Source organism: Protopterus annectens, chromosome 1.part1 (assembly GCF_019279795.1).
Source record: "Protopterus annectens isolate FY-2018-M chromosome 1.part1, PAN1.0, whole genome shotgun sequence".
Lineage (NCBI taxonomy): Eukaryota > Metazoa > Chordata > Ceratodontiformes > Protopteridae > Protopterus > Protopterus annectens.
The window spans coordinates 411,232,432-411,255,395 of NC_056726.1; positions in this window are offsets into that span (position 1 = coordinate 411,232,432).

The following is a 22,964-nucleotide window of genomic DNA, read 5'->3' on the forward strand; positions in this document are numbered from 1 at the left end:
ATGAGACAGGGGAGAAATGGCTCCTGAGGGTACTAATAGTCTGGAGAGAAAGGCATATCACAGATGACTGGAGAATAAGCATACTCATGCCAGTGTACAAGAACAAAGGGGACATCCACAACTGTGGGTAGTACAGAGGCATCAAACTCATATCACATTGCATGAAAGTTCTGGAGAGGGTGATTGATAAACAGATATGCAGAGTAGTAGAATGTAAAATGGGAGATGAGCAGTTTGAATTCAGATCAGGATGCAGAACAACTGACCCGATGTTTGCATTGAGACAAATACTTGAGAAAAAGCTAGAGATGAGGAGAGAGTCCAACTGAGCATTCCTAGACTTGGAGAAAGCATGTGACAAGGTCCCTTGAAAGCTGATCTGGGCAGTACTGTAGTGGTTTGAAGTCCCAGAAACATTGGTAGAATTAGTGCAGGCTACTGTATGCAGATGATGTGGCAGAACAGGCAGACTCTGAGCTAGAACTTCAGCAAAGGATAGGAGAATGGAATGCAAATCTGAAGGCACATGGGATGAAACTAAGCACAGATAAGACGGTGGTAATGGCAGCAAATTGGGGAAATCAGAAGAAGCTGAGAATAGAGATAGAAGGGAAGATGGTGGAACAGGTAAACAGCTTCAAGTATCTGGGAGGAGTAGTTGAGGAGAAGAGTAGTCTGAATGAAGAGGTCAAAGCTGGAATCAGAGGGGCTGCAGCCAACTGGCATAGAGTATCAGGTGTAGTCTATGACAGAAGAATGCCAAATAAGCTGAAAACTAAGGTGTACAAGACAGTTGTGAGACCAGTACTACTGTATGGTACAGAAACCTGGGCAGTAAAGGCAGAACAGTTGAAGAAGCTACAGGTGATGGAAATGAAGTGCCTGAGAAAGGTGACAGGATGCACGCTGTGGGACAGATGAAGAAATGAGGACATAAGAGCAGAAGCCAAAGTAGCTCCAATTGCAGAAAAGAGCAAAGAGAGGAGATTATGGTGGTTTTGGCACATGTGTAGAAAAGCAGAAGACAATCTGGTGAGGAAGATTTGGGACAGACAAGAAGAAGGCAAAAGGAAGTGATGACATCAAGCAAAGAGGGGGATGGATTGTGTGAAAGAAGATCTGTGACAGTCAGGCATGAGTGTTGAAGAAGGTAGGAGTGTGCCACTGAATCATGAGAGTTGGCGACAGTTAACACGATACCCCGACCCCATGTAGAAAAATGGGAAAAGGGGGGACTGATGATGATATATATATTTATATATATATATATATATATATATATATATATATATATATATATATATATATATATATATATATATATTGTATATATCTGAAAAGGATGGACATGGCTGTGGTGAATACATATTTTAACAAGAGGGAGGAGCATAGGGTGACATACAAGAGTGGAGAAAGATGCACACAGGTGGATTATATCTTATGTAGGAGGGCCAGTCTGAATGAGATTGAAGACTGTAAAGTGGTGACCAGAGAAAGTGTAGTTAGGCAGCATAGGATGGTGGTTTGTAGGATGACGTTGGTGATCAAGAAAAGGAGGAGGAGGAGTGTGAGGGCAGTACCAAGGATCAAATGGTGGAAATTGAAAAAGGGTAATTGTGAGGTGGAGTTCAGAGATGAGTTAAGACAGGCACTGGGTGGCAGTGAAGAGTTACCAAATAGCTGGGTAACTACAGCAGAGCTAGTAAGGGAGACGGCTAGAAAGGTGCTTGGTATCACATTGGGACAGAGGAAGGATGACAAGGAGACATGGTGGTGGAATGAGGAAGTACAGGAGAGGATGCAGGCAAAGAGGTTGGCAAAGAAGAAGTGGGATTGTCAGAGAGATGAAGAAAGTAGACAGGAGTATAAGGAGATGAGGTGCATGGCAAAGAGAGAGGTGGCGAAGGCTAAGGATAAGGCATATGAAGAGTTGTATGAAAGGTTGGACACTAAGGAGAGAGAAAAGGACCTATACGTATTGGCTAGACAGAGGGACCGAGCTAGGAAAGATGTGCAGCAGGTAAAGGTGATAAAGGATAATGAGGGAAACATACTCACAAGTGAGAAGAGTGTGTTGAGGAGATGGAAAGAGTACTTTGAGGGGTTGATGAATGAAAAGAATGAGAGGGAGAGAAGGTTGGATGATGTGGGGATAGTGAATCATGAAGTGCGATGGATTAGCAAGGAGGAAGTAAAGATAGCTATGAAGAGGATGAAGAATGGAAAGGTTGTTGGCCCAGAAGACATACCTGTGGAAGCATGGAGGTGTTTAGGTGAAATGGCAGTGGAGTTTTTAACCAGAATTTTTAATGAAATCTTAGAAAGTGAGAGGATGCCTGAGGAATGGAGAAAAAGTGTTTTGGTACTGATTTTTAAGAATAAGGGTGATGTGCAGAGCCGTAGTAACTACAGAGGGATTAAATTAATCAGTCACAGCATGAAGTTATGGGAGAGAGTAGTAGAAGCTAGGTTAAGAAGGGACGTGATGATTAGTGATCAGCAGTATGGTTTCATGCTGGGAAAGAGCACTACAGATGTGATGTTTGCTCTGAGCGTGTTGATGGAGAAGTACAGAGAATGTCAGAAGGAGTTGCATTGTGTTTTTGTAGACTTAGAGAAAGCATATGACAGGGTGCCTAGAGAGGAGTTATGGTATTGTATGAAGAAGTCAGGAGTGTCAGAGAAGTATGTAAGAGTGGTACAGGATATGTATGAGGGTAGCGTGACAGCAGTGAGGTCTGCGGTGGGAGTGACGGATGCATTTAAGGTTGAGGTGGGGTTACATCAAGGATCAGCTCTGAGCCCTTTCTTATTTGCAATGGTGATGGACAGGTTGACAGACGAGAACAGACAGAAGTCCCTGTGGACTATGATGTTTGCAGATGACATTGTGATCTGTAGTGAGAGTAGGGAACAGGTGGAGGAGACCCTGGAGAGATGGAGATATGCTCTAGAGAGAAGAGGAATGAAGGTCAGCAGGACTAAGACAGAATATATGTGTGTGAATGAGAGGGAGGATAGAGGAATGGTGAGGATGCAAGGAGTAGAGGTGGCGAAGGTGGATGAGTTTAAATACTTGGGGTCAATGGTTCAGAGTAACGGTGAGTGTGAAAGAGAGGTGAACAGGAGAGTGCAGGCAGGATGGAGTGGGTGGAGAAGAGTGTCAGGAGTTATTTGTGACAGACAAGTACCTGTAAGAGTGAAAGGGAAGGTCTACAAGAGGGTAGTGAGACCAGCTATGTTATATGGGTTGGAGACAGTGGCATTGACAAAAAGGCAGGAGTTTGAGCTGGATGTGGCAGAGTTAAAGATGTTAAGATTTGCACTGAGTGTGATGAGGTTGGACAGGATTAGGAATAAGTATATTAGAGGGTCAGCCCAGGTTGGAAGGTCTGGAGACAAAGCCAGAGAGGCAAGATTACGTTGGTTTGGACATGCGCTGAGGAGGGATGCTGAGTATATTGGGAAAAAGATGCTAAGGATGAAGCTACCAGGTAATAGGAGAAGAGGAAGGCCTAAGATAAGGTTTATGGATGTGGTAAGAGAGGACATGCAGGTGGTTGGTGTGACAGAGCAAGATGCAGAGGACAGGAAGAAATGGAAACAGGTGATCTGCTGTGGCGACCCCTAATGGGAACAGCTGAAAGAAGATAATGATTGTATATATTTGATATATATATATATATATATATATATATATATATATATATATATATATATATATATATATATATAGGTCTACCTGATAATGCCGAAACTGCAAAATGCCGCCGACGAAAACACCGACACCAGAAGATCGACAATGGAGATGATCAACAGTTCAAAATCCTTACACTGAGAACACCGACATCTTAAGGTAAGTGTGGGGTTAGGGTTAGGGGCGGATTAAGTGAGTTAAAGTTAGGGCGTGGTTCAGATGAGTGTGCGATGGTGACAGACTGTAGGGTTAGGAGTGGGTTAAGTGAGTTAGGGTTAGGGCATCGGTTAGGTGAGTGTGCGATAGTGACGGACCTTAGGGTTAGGGTTTGGGTTAAGGTTAGTGCATAGATAGTTGTGTATGTAAGGTTTAGTGTAGGTTTGTAAGGTTTTTGGTGTGCTTGTGTTGTGTGTGTGCTTTTTGGACAGGGAATTTGTTATGTTTGTTGATTGTCGGGATTGTGGTTTGTCGGGCATGTGAAGTTTTGTGTATTTTAACTTTCGGTTTTGTGGTGTCGGTGATTTCATTGTCGGTGTTTTAGCATGTCGGTGTTATCAGGTAGACCCATATATATACATATATATATATATATATATATATATATATATATATATATATATATATATATAAATATATATACACATATATACCTTACCAGACACCTGCAGCAACTTGAGACACCTCAGAGATTTCTAACTAAGAAAATTTAGGGTGTCCAGCACATGTATTATATGAACAGGCTGAAGTCACTATCACTGTACTCAGTAGCATATAGACTACTTAGAGATGACTTAAGTGACTTAAGTAACCCAGCTTACAGGGCTATCTCTGATCCAGATCTTATGAAAATGCTGCATATCTGTAAGTGAAATGGGACTAGAGTCATCCCTTCCAGGGACATAAGTCTAGCCCGTGTTATAAACAGGACCTGCTAGAGAGACAGATACATCTCTCAGGGGTTGTCATGCTCTGGAATAGGCTTCCAATCCATATCAAGCAGAGCACCTCCATGAACCTGTTTAAGAACAACCTGGATGACTGGATGGGAAACTGTAAATTTCTGCAAGGGATTGCCCCTTCTTCTCCCCTGGACATGAGCAGTCCTTGCTATAGATATCTTGGGCATAGACAATCCCCCAGATTCAGCAAGCCCTGCACAGTGTGCAGAAACAGTGCAGGAGTTGCAGCAGGCAATATGTCCGCCGTGCGATCCAGAAATAAGCTGCAGGGATGTGCACGAGAGCTCCTGCACTATTCCTGCACAGATGCAGCTCCAGTATGCAAATTACCCCATTGGCAGGTGAAAACCATGCAAATGAGGTGAATTTGTGAACCAGGAAGCTGGCAGCCAGCCATGCAGGACTAGTACAATCTGCAGAAATGTACTCGGTTAGTAGCCAATTACATTTCTGCAAACTACAAAACGGAGCCATGACAGCTCCAAATAATGGGTGCATATAACATGTAAAGCATGCCAGTGGCCACATATATGGCCCTTGACATGGAAAACAGTTAAAAAATAAATAAATAAATAACTTTCATTTTTTTTAGCTGATTTCAGCTGTTTAAGCGTAGGGCAATGGTGCGCAAATGGGATCGGGCGAAAAATAAGAAAAATAACCTGAAATAAGCATTCTAACCAAAATCACTATTTTGCCATTATACTCAATGGCAGGTAGAAAACAACATGGCCAGTAAATAGTGGTTGCTAAGGGGGGAGGCTCAGTGTAGGACCTTTAACTATGCATCAGCAGGCAATGCTATAAAAATGAGGGGAATGATACTGAATCTCAGATTTCCCCTCAATGCTAGTCAGCACCCAACAGTGTAAATGCAGGAATAGCTTGGTGCAAGCCTAGGAGTTAGCTGACATCATAGGGGGTGTGTTAGGCATACTGTAAGTGGATTGGAGCCCGGTGGCTTGGGTTTGCCTGAGCTTAGCAGAGCTAAGCAAGGGTGTGTGTCTGAGGCTGCCCAGCACTCTTTACATTTCCGAAGCAGGTGTGCGCGCCGTGCACCGGGTCTTAAAGGGAAAAAAAAAGGTAAACCAGGAAATAGCAGGTCTGTGCACATTTGAGCATTGTGTTTGTGCGGTGTGTCCCCGGGCTTAAACAGGAAGGCAATGGGATGGGAAAACAGTAGTAGGAAGGTAATCGAGGAAAACTAGCATAGCTGGCAGATGAAATGTATCACAAGCAGCCAATTACACAGGCAGCAGACAAGACCAGCCCAGAACACTACTATAAACTATTCAAACACCTTTCCCTCTGGTTTTTCCCACATACTCTACACCACTGGTGTATACAAGTGGGGAAATTTTAACAAACAAAAACAACAAAATGATAGGGGCTGCAGTAGCTATCATACATCAACATGTGGAAGAGGCTGAGGGTGGTGAGGATGAGAATGCTGTCAATCAACCCACAGTGAGGAGACGGAGAAGAGTGTACAGACCCAGGGTATCTTACCAGGGGCTACATTAGCTGGAGATAGTGGAGCGCTATAGGGTGGACAGGGACCTCCTACAGCAAATTGTTCAGCTGTGCCGGCCATGCCTGACACACAGAACTAACAGAGGGGAACCTATCCCAGTGGATACCAATGTATGAGTAGGCCTAAGAATACTAGTCACAGATACCTTCCAAAGGCCAACTGTGGATATCATGGGGATCTCACATGCATCAGCATCCAGGGTACTCCACCAGTTCTTGGATGCCTTGCCACCACATGCCAGTGAGCACATATACTTTCCCAACACCCGTGAGGTGTTGGCCAGCAATATGAGTCTCTTCCACCAAATAGCAGAATACCCTGAGGTAGTGGGTGCTATAGACTGCACGCACATATGCATCAAAGCACCACCCAGTGAACGGAGTAGGGTCTACATCAACCGCAAGGACTTCCCCTCCATCAACTGCCAGGTCTTGTGTGATGCCCAGGGCATTATAATGAATGTGTGTGCTGGCTGCCCTGTAAGCTATCATGATTCCCACATCTGGCATCTGACACAGCTGTACTACAGATTTGCCAATGGGGACATCCCTTACGGTCACCTAGTGGGGGATGCTGGTTATGCACTGGAGCCGTGACTGATGACACCCATCAGAAATGAACACAACCAAACAATAATGCCATAATGAAGCACACGCACAGACCAGAATTATAATAGAGCGTGTGTTTGGGATGCTCAAGTCATGGTTCCAGTGCCTGGACACATCCGGTGGAGCCTTGCAATACTCATCAGCTACATGTACTCAAATTGTCATCATACGTGCCATGCTACACAATATGATCCTGCAGAAACAGCTGCAGCAGGAACAGCATGGGGCAGGGTCACACAGCCCCCCACCATTGCCAAGGCCTACACAGGCACAGAGTGACTCGGGGGAGGAACAACCTGAGCCTGCCCCAGTAGGCAGAATGAGGCATGCCCAGTATGCCCTGGCCTTGGCAAAGAGGCAATGCATAGCACATACACTGACACAGGAAGGACGTAGGGAATGACACCTCTCTCTGACTCGCACATACAGTAAAAGGGATGACAAACATGACACTACCTGTGCTCAGCCATGTATAGGGAGTGTACTATGTGCATCCAACATAGGCATCCCTCCAGCATTATCCTCAGTACTGGCACACCCACAAGGTAAGTCACTCTTCTTACCAATTGCCGAATGGAGTAGCATGTGTTGTTACTTGTATCTATGGTATGGATGTGAGCATGCAAGCGAATCAAGTGGCTGAATGGGATGCCAGCGGATAGTAAACACATATAGTGGCTGCATAAGATCTATAACAAATACTGGTGTTATCATAGTAGCTAGTACTACACATGGTGACAAACCCACTGCAGGAAATGTGCTGGGCCACATGTGTGTCCATATGACACACACATGCCAGTCACGGAGGTTCACATAGCCAACAACATTCTCAGCCAGCAGGACAGGTGTAGACAAACACAAACAAAGGCTGTGCTTAGACCTCTGAATGATGGCTATGGGTACCCCCCCCCAGGCCTACACAGACAGACTATATCAGGTCAGGCAGTGGGACGTTAGTTCTGAAGGGTAAGAAGTCAAAAACTGATATGCAGGTCAATCAAACCTAAGACCTGTAGTACACTGATATGCCTCTAGTCAGCATGCTAGGTTACAATACTGAATGAAATGGAGTACCTGACATACCAGTACAGTCACAGCAAATGTATACAAGTGTCAGGTGTGCCCCCTCCAATCCCATGTAGAAATGTAGAAACAGTCAGGTGCGCCCCCCCAATCCTATGTAGAAATGTAGAAACAGTCAGGTGTGCCCCCAATCCTATGAAGAAATGTAAAAACAGTCAGGTGTGCCCCCCATCCTATGTAGAAATGTAGCAATTGTCAGGTGTGCCCCCCAATCCTATGTAAAAATGTAGAAACAGTCAGGTGTGCCCCCTCCCAATCCTATGTAGACATGGAGAATCAGTCAGGTGCGCCCCCCAATCCTATGCAGAAATGTAGAAAGAGTCAGGTGTGTCCCCCCAATCCTATGTAGAAATGTAGTAACAGTCAGGCGTGTCCCCCCAAATCCTATGTAGAAATGTAGTAATAGTCAGGTGTGTCCCCCCAATCCTATGTAGACATGTAGAAACAGTCAGGTGTGCTCCCCCCAATCCTATGTAGACATATAGAAACAGTAAGGTGTGCCCCCCTCAATCCTATGTAGAAATGTACTAACAGTCAGGTGTGCCCCCCAATCCTATGTAGAAATGTAGAAATAGTCAGGTGTGCCCCCCTCCCAATCCTATGTAGACATGTAGAAACAGTCAGGTGTGCTCCCCCAATCCTATGTAGACATGTAGAAACAGTCAGGTGTGCCCCCCTCAATCCTATGTAGAAATGTAGTCACAGTCAGGTGTGTCCCCCAATCCTATGTAGAAATGTAGAAACAGTCAGGTGTGCCCCCCAACCCTATGTAGAAAAGTAGTAACAGTCAGATGTGCCCCCCTCCAATCTGATGTAAACATGTAGTAACATGTATGTGTAGGTATAATACCAGTGGAGCACAGATTACCTGAGATGGCCAAGGTAGCATGATAGATTGTAGCATTTCTACAATATGCAGGTATGCGTGTGTTAGGTTGGTGTATGCTTCATATTGTGTGAGAGTGGTCAGTATGTATGCATGGTGAGGTTTGACCTGGTGGTCATTGCCCAGTACTGCCAATGACAGGGCGAAGTCCTCATTACTACAGTGCCAAACACAACGCTCCTCAGTATAACACATTCTAGCAGTAAGCCATTGTAAATGTATGGAGGTAATATGTGCCGCCATCTGAAAGATGGACATGGCATGACTGTTGGGCTAGATATACAAGCAGTACACAGGGGAAAGTACCCCAGATAGACAATGTATAATATGTAACTGTGAAATGGACACACCCTTGTATTTGTATATACAGGTGTACATCAAATTATCTGGCCTTGTAGTAGGGCATACCGATGTTGTCTGGCCAAACACTAGCAGATCACAAAGGTCATAGGAATTATGTATTGGGAAACAATTGATGTCCCTGCACAAGCCAGCATAAGTGAAATGCCCCATGCATATCTGTGAGTCAGATGCAAGTAGTGTTCATAGCACGCATGCACCCATCTCACCCAACTACCACCCACTGGTACCTCTCCGGTCTTATCCCTGCTGTTGGTAATGGGTACAATATGACTCCCATCTGTGTATGGCAATAGCAAAAGAATGCAGCATGCAGTGCAGGTGTCCCATGCAGGTGTATCCCTAGCTGTAAGCAGCACCCTGCCAGCATCCACACCACCTGATCAATACTGATAGAAAGTATTGGCATGAACACCTAGCACACCTACCCTGTCACCCCAGGGCAGTCTGGTACTGTAAGACTGACAGAATGCAATGGCCTGCTATAGCTGGCCTGCATCACTACCAAATGGCTTACAGTCCTCTGCCAAAGGCCTGTGTCTCACCCGTACTGCCAATGTATGTTATTTCATGGACTCCTAAATAACAATATAACACAGTCCACAGAACCTATATGCAAGGCCATGTGAACAAACCCCAGTAACCTGTCCATCATGTCCCACTGCATGAACTGTGGACCAACACCAATACACTGCTGAGATGAGGTGATAACTATAGGGAAAGTATGAGAGAATGTTTGCATAATGTATGGAAGAGGATAGAATAATGGGGGGGGGGGTTGGGAGCATGGGCAGCATGGAATGTGCGAAGTCTAAAACACAGCCATGTGCAGATACTATCCCTGGCTGCAAACACAAAAATGGGAGGCTACAAACCTGCCTGTACACCACAATAGGGGTAATGTCTTGATTTATGAACCCTGCCTCTTGGTAACCTGTATGAATCTGTACAGCTGTGAGGTATTGTCACGGCAAGATAAGGTCATACTGTCACATCGATGGATGTACAAGTATGGGATTGTCTGCCACCACTGTACCAAGGTGCTGAACTGGTTACACAGACCAAGCAGCAAGTGTCTGCAGCTCTCCCTCCAGAATGGCATTAGTTTGCAGGAATATGTAGGCATTTGACCACAACACTGGACACAGCTACATTCAACCTGTGTTCCCCAGGACATCACTGTGAGCAAAAATGTCTACCTGACAGTACTTGAGGACATAAAACATCACAGTGCATAACACTACATGTCTGCATATCTCTGCTAACATCAGTACCATGTAGCAGAAGCAGCACAGACACAATTACCTACAGTACCCACTGTCCCTTGCCCAGTTTCACCCCATATTGCCAACTGATCTACAGATATCCTGCAGAAACAGTTTGCTAGCTGTAGGTGTAGAACACAAAAGTCTGCATTGGAGTACAATCTACCTGGAATGGATCCACACATGCAATACAGAAAGGCATACTGGGCATGCTCCCACACTTAGAGAAAGAAATGAAGGCAATGTCAGACAACAACATACTGAAAGGTCATACTGGGCATGCTCACACACTTAAACAAATGAAGCCCATGCCTGGCAACAACAGTGGATCATACATATCTGACAGTTGCAGATCTTAGTGCATACACTCCTCAGTATGCACCAGTCATGCTTTGCACACACACTGGATAGGAATACACACATATATCCAAGGACAACACACTACAATATGCCAAATGTGCACATACATAGATGTGTGGAAGAGAGTGACAGTGACAAAGAGCCTTCCATCATGAGGCCTGTCCCACCCAGCACACAGACAAATGGCTACAAACACATGATGTGTAAATGTCACTCACCGTAGAAATTAGCCACTTGTATCCCTCAGCATTATAGACTCTGTGGTGCTAGTGCTAACTGTGCAACTTGATTGTAAAAGGCAGTAGTCATCTACCAGTTGTATACACATACCTGCGGAATATAAACCTGTGTGTGCCTGAGTGTTGTGCGCATACCTCTAGAGGAATGGGTTATGGCCCATGCACACACACTGCCCTCCCATAGCCCTACTATGGCAAGCCTGCTGATGTCAGTCACTGTGAAATACACCTTTGGGGAAGAGATAACCCAGTAATCTCTGTGGCGCATCTTATCACTGTGTAATGCTGTAGTGTGATATACTAGTTAGTTAGGAGTTCTAATCCCAGATGTGGCAACTGTGTGTGTTTGTGTAGGGAGCAATGCTTTTTAGGCTAGTCGCACTCACATCAATTCAGACGCCGTATTTAGGCAAGCCTGCTGATGTCATTCACTTTGAAATACACCTTTGGGGAAAGAAGAGCCCAATAATCTCTGTGGCGTGTCCTATGACTACATAATGCTGTAGTGTAATAAACTAGGTAGATAGGAGTTCCAATCCCAGGTATGGCAAGTGTGTGTGTGTGTGTGTGTGTGTGTGTGTGTGTGTGTGTGTGTGTGTGTGTGTGTGTGTGTGTGTGTGTGTGTAGTTGTTTGTGTAGGGAGCAATGCTTTTTAGGATAGTCACACCCACTACAATTTAAATGCCATACCTTGGCAAGCCTACTGATGTCATTCACTTTGAAATACACCTTTGGGAAGGAGTAGTCCAGTAATCTCTGTGGCACATCCTATAACTGCATAATGCTGTAGTGTGATAAACTAGTTAGGTAGGCGTTCTCATCCCAGACATAGCAATTGTGTGTGTGCATATGTGTGTCTGTCAGTGTAGGGAGAAATGCTTTTTAGGCTAGTCACACTCACTACAATTCAAATGCCCTACATTGGCAAACCTGCTGATGTCATTCACATTGAAATACACCTTTAGGAAATGAGTAACCCAGTAATCTCTGTAGCATGTCCTATAACTGTGTAATGGTGTAGTGTAATTAGTTAGGTAGGAGTTCTAATCCCAGACATGGCAATTTTGTGTCTGTGTAGGAAGCAATGATTTTTAGGCTAGTCACACTCACTACAATTCAAATGCCCTACTTTGGCAAGCCTGCTGATGTCATTCACTTTGAAATACACCTTTGGGAAAAGAGTAGCCCAGTAATCTCTGTGGTGTGTCCTATAACTGTGTATTGGTGTAGTGTGATAAACTAGTTAGATAGGAGTTCTAATTCCAGAAATGCCAACTGTGTGTGTCTCTGTGTAGGGAGCAATGCTTTTCAGTCTTGTCACACTCACTACAATTCAAATGTCCTACTTTGGCAAGCTTGCTATCATTCACTATGAAATACACCTTTGGGGAAGGTGTAATCCAGTAATCTCTGTGGTGCGTCCTATAACAGCGCAATGCTGTAGTGTGATATAGTAGTTTGGTAGGGGTTCTATTCCCCGACATGGCAAGTGCGGGTGTTTGTGTGTGTGTTTGTTTGTCTGTGTAGGGAGCAATGTTTTTGAGGCCATTCACGGTCACTATAACCTCCATTGCCCTTCTTTGGCAAGCCTGCTGATGTAATTCCCAGTGAAATACACCTTTAGGAAAAGAATAGCCCAATAATCTCCATGGTGTATCCTATAACTGCTTAATGCTGTAGTGTGATAAACTAATTAGGTAGGAGTTTGAATTCCAGACATAGTAACTGTGTGTGCCATTCGTATCCTGTGTGGAGGTGGCTACGAGGGTGTAACAAATGGACTCATTCTGGAGCTGGTTTTGCAAATTTCTTAAATGGTGGGCCTATTATATGTCACAATGTCCACCTTACAAAGATAACAGATGTCAAATAGCCAAGAGGCTGGGGTGCCAATCCATACCCCTACATGTGACATCAAGGCCTAGCAAACAAAGTAAGCAGCCCTTGTATTACCCAGAGAACACTCAACCCATGTCTCATACACAAACACACTTGCCTAGGCAACAACCGCTATGTTGGTAGTACCCTGCATATTGCCCACAGATAGTAACCATGGTGTGATTGCAGTGGGCTACAGACAGCATGGCACCCTGTTTCATCACTACAATAGGCGCATAATTGCAGACAGTGTGCCTTCACTATGTTCCCCACTGGACACCTGCAACAACTGTGGTGCCATCATATGTGACCCACAAAGGACATACCATGCCTTAAACACATGCCCTGTATGGACCGATGCCACTGACACCAGGGAATACCTGTATCATGCTATCAATGTAGGTGCAGGTTCATTCTGGTGTCCATTACCAGTGCACACCACATGAGGCCAGGACTGGCACATCTGATGATAACAATATGTGTACACAACATGGGCCAGACACCCCAGGTACAGATCCACATGTCACTGAACATGCATGTGGGATGTGTTCATATCCCAGACACCGTTCATGTCATGGACTATAGAACACACACATGGCAAGCATTGCACAGCACTGGCCACAGACAATAGTATCCCAGGTGACTGGATGGTGCATACAATACCCACCTGTGTGGGCTAATCCAGACAATACACCCCTGAGCCACACTGCAGACCATTTTCATGTGGCCTGATGCCAAGGTATACCCTTCACCTAGCCTTGTATAGCCTTCTGGCACAGTCAACCACTACACACCCATGAAGCAATGCACCCATGCATGTCAGTACTGGCACCCTGTGTCTGTGTGTGTGCAGTATGATGCTTTTGACCACATTTATACTCACTACAACTCCCATGGGCCTACTGAAGCATGCTGTCTGATGTCAGACACCTTCACATACCCTTTGCCCATATAACATCTGGATACCCCTGTGGTGCATGTGATACCTGTGCATTACTGTATTGTGGCAAACTAGCTAGTTAGGAAGTCTATTCCTGACCCTGCCAAGTGTGTCAATGTGTGTGAGTCCCTGAGAGAGTGTGGCTTTGTTGATGTTGACACCTGTTCATGTGTTCAGACATATGTACTACACCTACCTTATCAATACTATATCACTGTTGCAGATGTCATTCACCATCAGATATACATTTGGACAGCTCATCAACATGTAAGCTATGTGGTGCATGCAATAACTGCATAGACATGTGATAGCAAATCCTGTACTGGTAGGTGTGTGACACAAACATGCTTAGGTTTTACTCTCCCACCCACTACCTTGCTAACTTTGTCTCTGTCTGTCTCTCTCACTCTCTGGTGGATGTGGAGAGGTACACCTGCTTTGCTTAGCAGCAGCTTGTGTTTTGTAAGTGATGCTCATGATCAGCTGATAGCCTCTGCACAAATTGGAGTCCCCTTCTAGCTGATTGCATGTGGAATAGCTGTGGTAACATTCCCATAGCCAATTGCATGGAAACACACTCCGATATCTAGGAACATCATGTTGGTGTTGGGCCTTTACAGTCACTGTGAGCAGGAACTCGATCCGTTGTTTGGCAAACAGTATCTCAGATGGTATTTGGATTTACCTCTAACAACATACACTGTGGCAACAGGCCAACAGACAGGAAGCGGATGCGCCAGACATAATGTAAGTGTTGCTCTTCTGCATTTGGAGTAATGTTGGTTTAACAGGGTGTGTGTGGATATGGCTGGTCTACGTGATTTAATACCTGTCATGACAGTGTTATGTGTTTGAGGAAACTCCCATCTGTAGGGTTATCTGCAGACTGGGCAGTGTGTGGAGTCTTTTGTTTCTTGTGTTACTCACAGAACACCTATCTGAGAACTGCAGAAGCAGAGTGTGAGGACTGCAGTCAGTACATCATGACAGCTATGAGAGTTACTGACTTCATATCCCTCATAGAACATATGTCACAACAAACCCTGGTACAACAGTAAATGTATGAGGTTATCAAAGCAACATGCCAATATTGGGCCAGTGTTTGTAGCTCCAGCCAGAAGTGTATCAACCTTTGTACATATGCCATGCAGTAAGAGGTGCATATGTTCTGTACACCATTATTTATTGTCATCATACCTGATAACAAGCCAGTCAGATATCACACTGCTAGACATGTTATGTATAGTAGGGGTTGTTTCTGAGGACATAACGTGGGCATTCTGTGGTTGTGTGTACAGTACTGGGGTCTGGGTACTTATGGTGATTGTCAACAGTATGTGTATTGTGCATACGTACCTTGGACTGTGCACAGACTGTGGTAGATGCCATTGTTCTTGGTCCTGTTCTATCTGATGTTGTATGCTGCTCCAAGGTATGGTACCCTACTGGCTCACATGTCTGTAGGGCCAGACACACACGTGTCCCATACCACAAACAGGCATCGGACCACACTGTATCATGAACCAGTGTATGTAGGGTTAGTGTTAGTGTGTGAGTGGCACATATGAGGATGATGTTTATCAGACAGTCTATATAGTGTCATATTAAGCTTGATAACCATATGTAGCTGTGGCTGCATTCACATTGGTTGTGGGTATGCACTTTCTCACAGGTGTCTGTTACTTTGTGCTGTGACATGTGTAGAGCCTGGTATAATTGCAGGTACACGTGCATTTCCCCATACAAAATGTAATCCAGTGTTGTGGCAGTCTGACTGTAGTTTGCACAGTGCTGTGTGACATGCCTAGCAGCCTAGTGTAATTACCCAGTATGCTGTTATGTCCAGTTATTTGCAAGAGATACTGCTGCCAGGCCACAATAACTGCTGTGTATTTCTGACAAAGCAGTGGGATCCTGTACAGATGTATGTCACTAACTACTGGGTAGTATGTGGCCATGTGACCTCTGCACCACCAGGTAATATGTCTCAGCACAGACTGGCATGTGTGAATGCATAAACTGTGGGGGCATATGTAGTCCAGTATTTACGTGATATACCCATGCACATGGCTATTAACATATACATTGTGAGGCGTGGTCCACATGTCTTGCATGAAAGGGATTTGTGTACACTTCTGGAATGACCACAGAGTGCCAGACTGTCCACATATATTGGTCATATCTCTGCTGTAGTCCACCGGATCATTACTGTGCTAGCGGTGGTACTGTACTATGATGTCCTTAGGATGTCTGTCAGTAGCCAATGGCACACATGTCAATAAAAGATGTGACCTCCCACAAACAACATGTCTGTTAGGACAACCCCTGTTACAGAAGCAACAGTCGACATATATACCTGCAATACATACATGACATCCCCTTGCACTAAGAGGTTGGGACTATTGGTGCTAGGTGGGAGTACACTCCATGTTCTGGATATATGGTAAACATTATATATATATATATAAATATAAATATATATATGTATATATATATATATATACATATATATATATATATATATATATATATATATATATATATATATATATATATATATATATATATATATATATACATATAAACACTCAAATATATACATATACACAGCAATATATGTCTACACATATACAGGTATATAGATACATATGCACATATAGTTATGAATATCTACATATTTATCGACATAAATAGGTATATCTGAATATATATATGTATGCACATATAGTTATATATATCTACATATATATCAACATACATAGATATATCTGTACACATAGGATGTGCATATATATATATATATATATATATATATATATATATATATATATACACATATATATATATATATATATATATATATATATATATATATATATATATATACACACACAAAGAGATCTACACATGGCCATATATATGATGCACTATACAGATGTGTTATCATACATATGTATGAATATACATGTGTATGCACATGTAGACATATATCAACATATGTATATTTATATATCTATATTCCTGTCATGTGTAAACATCACGGTTGTGTATACCTTCCCAGATGTATCTCACCGTCTGTCTCTGATATGTGTACATTTAGATATAACAACATATGTGATGCAACAGTAATACCAATAACAAGTACTGCACAATTCATAAGGTTCATAAGTAGGTGCTAGGCTATTGGCCCTAGGGCCTATACAAAAGCTAGCCAAAAAGGTACCCTGGCCTTTCCAGTTGTTGTATATGTCTTGTGAGGTACATAGCAAAAGGGGCATTGTACTCTATAATGGGACTAATGAGTGATGAGTAGAGGGAAACAATGACCTCTTTTTTTCTGGATGAGAAACCGTTTGCGATGAGGTGTGCCATGTAGAAGGATTTCCTGACTACTGTGGCAATGTGATTATCAAAGGAGAGACTACTGTCCACCTGTGTCCCAAGGTCTCTTATCACACTTTCGATGTTAAGAAGACTACCACCTATGTGGTAGCTCATGGGTACAGAGTTTTTACCAAAGGGGATGAAAATGCACTTTTTGGCATTGAGCTTGAGGCCATGGCTTTGACACCAGGCATCTGTCTCAGTGAGGCCCTTTTGTAAGATATCCACATCATTAGGAGTTTCAATTATGGCTCCTAGTTTGCAGTCATCTGCAAACTTCGTTAGCGAAAGACCTTCTGTGTTAGCCTGTACTTCAGAAGAGTAGATATCAAACAGGAGAGGACCCAGGACTGAACCCTGTGGTACTCCACTTGTCACTGGTCTGAAGTCGGATTTGGAGTCTACTATCACAGTGTGGGTTCTGTCAGTAAGCCAGTTGGCAACCCATCTTGTGACATAGGGATTTATACCTAGTTTAATGAGTTTATCTATAATTGCACAGTGGTGGATGGTGTCAAAAGCCTTGGCGAGATCTAGATAGGCTGTGTGAACCACCTTACCCTCGTCTATGGCTTTGGTGACTGCTTCAAAGAAGTCAATCAGGTTTAAAAGACATGATCTACCTTTTACAAACCTGAACTGGTTGAGGTCCAGAGTCTGGAGATTACCAATGCCTTTGTTTATAAGTTCCATGATGATACATTCCATGGCCTTGCAGACCAGGCTTGTTACGCTAATGGGGCAGTAGTTCCCGGGGTCTGTGATGGCTCCCTCTTTGTGGAGTGGGATAACCATCGCTGTGCACCATTCAGTGGGCACAAAGCCTGAGGTGAGGCTATGATTGAACATGGTGCTTATGTGGGGTGCCAGTTCATTCTGTAGTTCATGTAGAACGCAGCCTGGGATGTTGTCAGGTCCCATGGATGCTGTGTTCTTGGCTTTGGAGAGTGTGTTTTTTACCTGTGCAGCCATGATTACAGGAACTTTGCATTCTTCTAGTATAGAGACGGGCCCTTTAGGGAGTGAGCGGGGTAAAGTTAGCATTGAACCTATCTGCCAGGATGTTGGCAATATCAGTTGGTTTTGTATATTTAGTGTCATTGTGCTGTAACTCAGAGCAGATCTGACTGTTGCCATTGAGATTCTTGACATAGCTATAGAATGCTTTGTGGTTGTCTTTAGAATCAGTGGCGATTTTGTTTTCGTAACTAGCTCTGGAGGATTTTATGAGGGATCTCAGCTTCTTACTGAGGCTGACCAGGGAGTTCTTACAGTCATGGGATTTTACTATTTTTTGCAACAGTTGTGCAAGTCAAAGCAATTGTTCAATACTATTCAATATGTGTAGTGACAGATATATTGGAAAAACAACAACTATTTTCACAGCTGTCATGGTGTAGTGGTTAACTGTTTGACTATAGTTTACAGGGTCCTGGGTTCAATACCTGCAAGGGCTGTTTATTTTGTTGCTGGGCAGAACAAGGGCTGCTGGATACAGAGTGGTTAAGGCAGTTTTGAGCAGCTTTAAGCACGTTTGCATGGGTTTGCGTGAAGCTAAGTGGTGCTAAGCTATGGTTAAACATACGGGCACTTACACCATGTAGGCTTCGCTTACCAGTGTGCAAATCTGCTTAGCTGTTACATTGCAGCAATGCTGACACCTGCTAAGCATGGATCAGCCCTGGTAACCAGTGCTCACATCCCAGTCTGATAACATAGCAGGGTAATGACATCTGTAATAAGTGTATGTAATGCCATGTAACAATACATGCATCTATGTGCTGTCATTACAGTAGCAAGGGGTGTGAGTGTCATGTCTGGGACACACAAGTATATAAGACCTATACAACACTGTTATCCATGTAAATGTGTTACAAGGGTAGTAACCTAGCTTACGTGCTGTCACATTGGCATGCAGTGTATCATGGTGATACTACTGTTGACAGTGCTTTCCCAGGAAAGAGTAGAGTGCTAAATGTAGTGCTGACAACAAGCACACCTGCAGGCATGACTGGACTCTGAGTCCTCCCTGTTGTATCCCTGTTGTGTGAGCTGTGCCACAGTATATATCCCCTACTGGATAATGATCTGACATGTGGAATGTAACTGTAGACTACCAAAGCACATGTCAGTGAGGGCTTCCAACATGTAGTAATGGCATATATACTGGTGTCAAATGACTATCTGTCGACACATTCATCCTACTGCATATGCCAAGCTGATGTCTGTCAGCCCCTGTACAGATGTGCAGATGGCAGGTATCCAGCTTGGATGCGTACAGGCTACCTATGCCTGACTGACACTGACATGTCTTCCCAGCTGTGTTATAACTGGCACATATAGGAGACAACACCCTGTATGCACCACATGCTACGGCTACCTCCACTACACTACCACAGTCAACAGAACACGCTTGCATACAGGTCTCCATCACAGACACTAACCATGTGTTGTAATACATGTTGTATACATGTCAACTGGATCACCTCAGTGGCCATTTGCAGGAGGTACCCAGGGGATTGGCTGATGCATGTCACTCTGACCCTGAGGGTCACCACAGTGGTGTCTGTTGATAGATTTCCTGCTGGCACATGGCGGGTGGCATGATACTACTGTACACACATCCCTACACAACCCATCTCTCCATGGACAATAGCCAGGTACACACTTATGACCACCTGCAGCAATGCACCCCAGTACTGACACATGTGTACGTCTGCATTAATGAGGATAGCCATGTCTATGTGTTAGTACACCTGTAGTTGGGAATACCATGAGGGCCTTCACAACCACCGCAACACCCATTGCCATAGTCAGATGTGGCTGCTGCTGTTTCGGACATTACATGTACCCTGTTACGTTCCTCTCCCTAATGGCTACATAAGCCTTGCAGTACCAGCACAACAGTGTTGTACAAATGGGTCGATAGGCATGGGATACCCATTGAGTTCTGGCAAGTGTGTGTATGTGTTCATGTGTGTATATCTGTAGGGTACAACATTTCGAGGCCACATACTCGTATTACAATACCCATTGCCACACAGTAGTACGGATAGTGTTGTTGCAGCCCATAGGTGAGGCATGAAATGAACACCCTACTATGCCTGTAGTATGTGCATTAGATGCATATCCCTGTAGTACCACTGCTGGGATATACAATGGGTTGTATTTCAGTTGTGGGGAATGTGTGATGGTGAGTATGTCAGAGTGTCATCATGGGTTCCAGTGAGTACAATATCCACTGTGGGATGTGGGTGATGTGTACACTGTCATTACACCATGGTACACCCAGTATATGTCCCATATACCACTTTAGGGTGACCACTGCCACTATCAACCATACAGGTAACTGATACCACAATCCAGCCCAGTTATGCATGTGTTGTGTGCAGCCTACCTGTAACACATTGGACACATGGACAAGTTAGTTAGCACCGATAGGCCCAGGTCTCTCAGATGTGTGTCTGCCTGTTATGTGTCTGTTAATGTGTATATGATGGTATGTCACACTATGTATTGTCCATATACAACCATTACACCCCCATTACCATACTGTACATGTGTGGGGATGTTCTGCATGTAACATGTAACCTGGAACACACCTCAGCTGAAACACTGTGTGGTGTGTGCAATGAAAGTCACACAGTTTAGTAGCGCTACATACCTAGGTTGGGGTCTAATCCCAGTGTTGCTAAGTAAGAGTGTGCATGTATGTGGATGGGTTTACATCAGGTTGCTGATTATACATGTCCCAGCAGGTCACCTGTCCATGTGGCACAGGCAATAACTGTTATACAATCCTGTGACATGTGTTCAACTGTAGTACAGTCACCGTGTGCATCAGAACCATATTAGCCTGTCCCTGCATCGATGTTATGGATGACAGGGATGTGGCACAGGTATTATCATATGCACAGGGTGTGATGTTGGTTTGCCAGAGACTGAGGGTGGGCCATACATTTGACAGCATGTGTGTGGGTGAGGGGTGTAATTAGTTAAACAGGGCATGGTGATGTAGTGTGTGTGCAGGTATGGGGTTGTCCTAGGTGTGTTTGTATAGTGTGTGGGTATGCATGCACACAGTTCTGCCGTGTGGCTGCCCTATACAGGTGTTTTTTGGACAGCTGCAGACCATACCTGGCAGGGTGTGCAGTTCACCACCTCTGGCCACAGACATGCAGACTGTGCCTGCCAGGGGCTCCATGGGCACATCCAGGTACAGGCCTCAATGTGCTACTCTCCCTAATGATGACAGATGTCCACTGGAACCAGGTCCCTCCTGGGACTGGCCAGGGCCACATGCATGTGGCCTGCTGTGGTGTGGACAGCACCCCTCCCCCCGCAGTGTTGGGGCTGGTACTGCCACTATGCAAGCACTTTGGTGTCCTAGCATATTCATGTTGACCACCAGCTGTTGGTGTTGCTGGCCTACGTCCATGTGGCTGATGTCGCACTCCCCTCCCACCACATGTTCAAGCATGGACATTCCACGGTCGATGAGGATCAACATCTCACCAAACTGTCTATCCATGACCTTGGTATGAGCATGAAAGGCACCAGACAGTTCATGGAAGTTGCTTGCAGATGTGAGAGCAGCCCTCTGCATCATCAGGCCCTGTCTGGCATACAGTTCCATATGTGCCTGCGCCCTCATGACAGTCTGAAACATTCACCTGGGGTATCAGTTGTGGCACTTCTGCCAGGGCCATGATGACTAGCGGCCCTACCACAAGCACCCTGGTACATCTCCTTATGTAGTGCTTTGCCGGACATCTGGCTATGCCTGCTTTGTCCAGACACAGTAGGCATGGATACCACACTTTCCTGTGCACTGCCACCAACCGCCAACTGCCTCTCTGCTATGGCAACTGATAATGGGGAATGGATAGGCACTGAAACTGTGTGTGGGGTTGGGGTGGCTAAGAGGGGGATGTCAAATGATGGCACAGTTTTGGCCCCTGACAACCCCACCTGTGTCTCAACAGTACTATTATCATCTTCGGTGTCTGTATGGACACCAACATCAGATTGCATGCAGGAGGAACCTTGATCCACCTCGCCACCTGTTGGGGGAAAACAAGAAATGCACTTTAAGACCTGTACAGCATTGCATAACAGTACACACATATACATACACACACACACACACACACACACACACACACACACACACACACACACACACACACACACACACACACACACATCCCACCTTAATATCTACCTGTCCCTGATTTTACAGACAGTCCCATGTTTATTTACATAAGTTCCCCATCCTGCATCACACTTGGTAACATACACTCATTAATACCACACATTAATGCATCATTCCTCTAAATGCCTAGATGAGTGATCACAACACAACACCTGTTACTCCATTACCTCCTTGACCTGAGTGGAGTAGGTTTTACATGGCCTCACTGCTGTCATTCAGTGTTCACCCTGTGTATGTCTGGACATAGTGACCATGACCCCTATATGTTAGAGGCTACTACGTTCACTCCATAATGTCATGCACTGGAGTGTCATGTGTAAGTATTGCTCAGAACATGCCAGATCTGCTGCTCAATCAACCTATCATGTGACAACTGTAATATATGGATACACTCCCCGGTGTTATCTAGTAAGTCCCCAATGCATCTGTAGTGCTGCATACATGGGTTGTCATTCACCTTTCTGCTGATTGCAATATTAAGGGTATACCTTTGGTCTATCTTCCCTCCCAATGCATGTTCCATGCTACAGACCTTATTATACTATCAGCTGTCCTG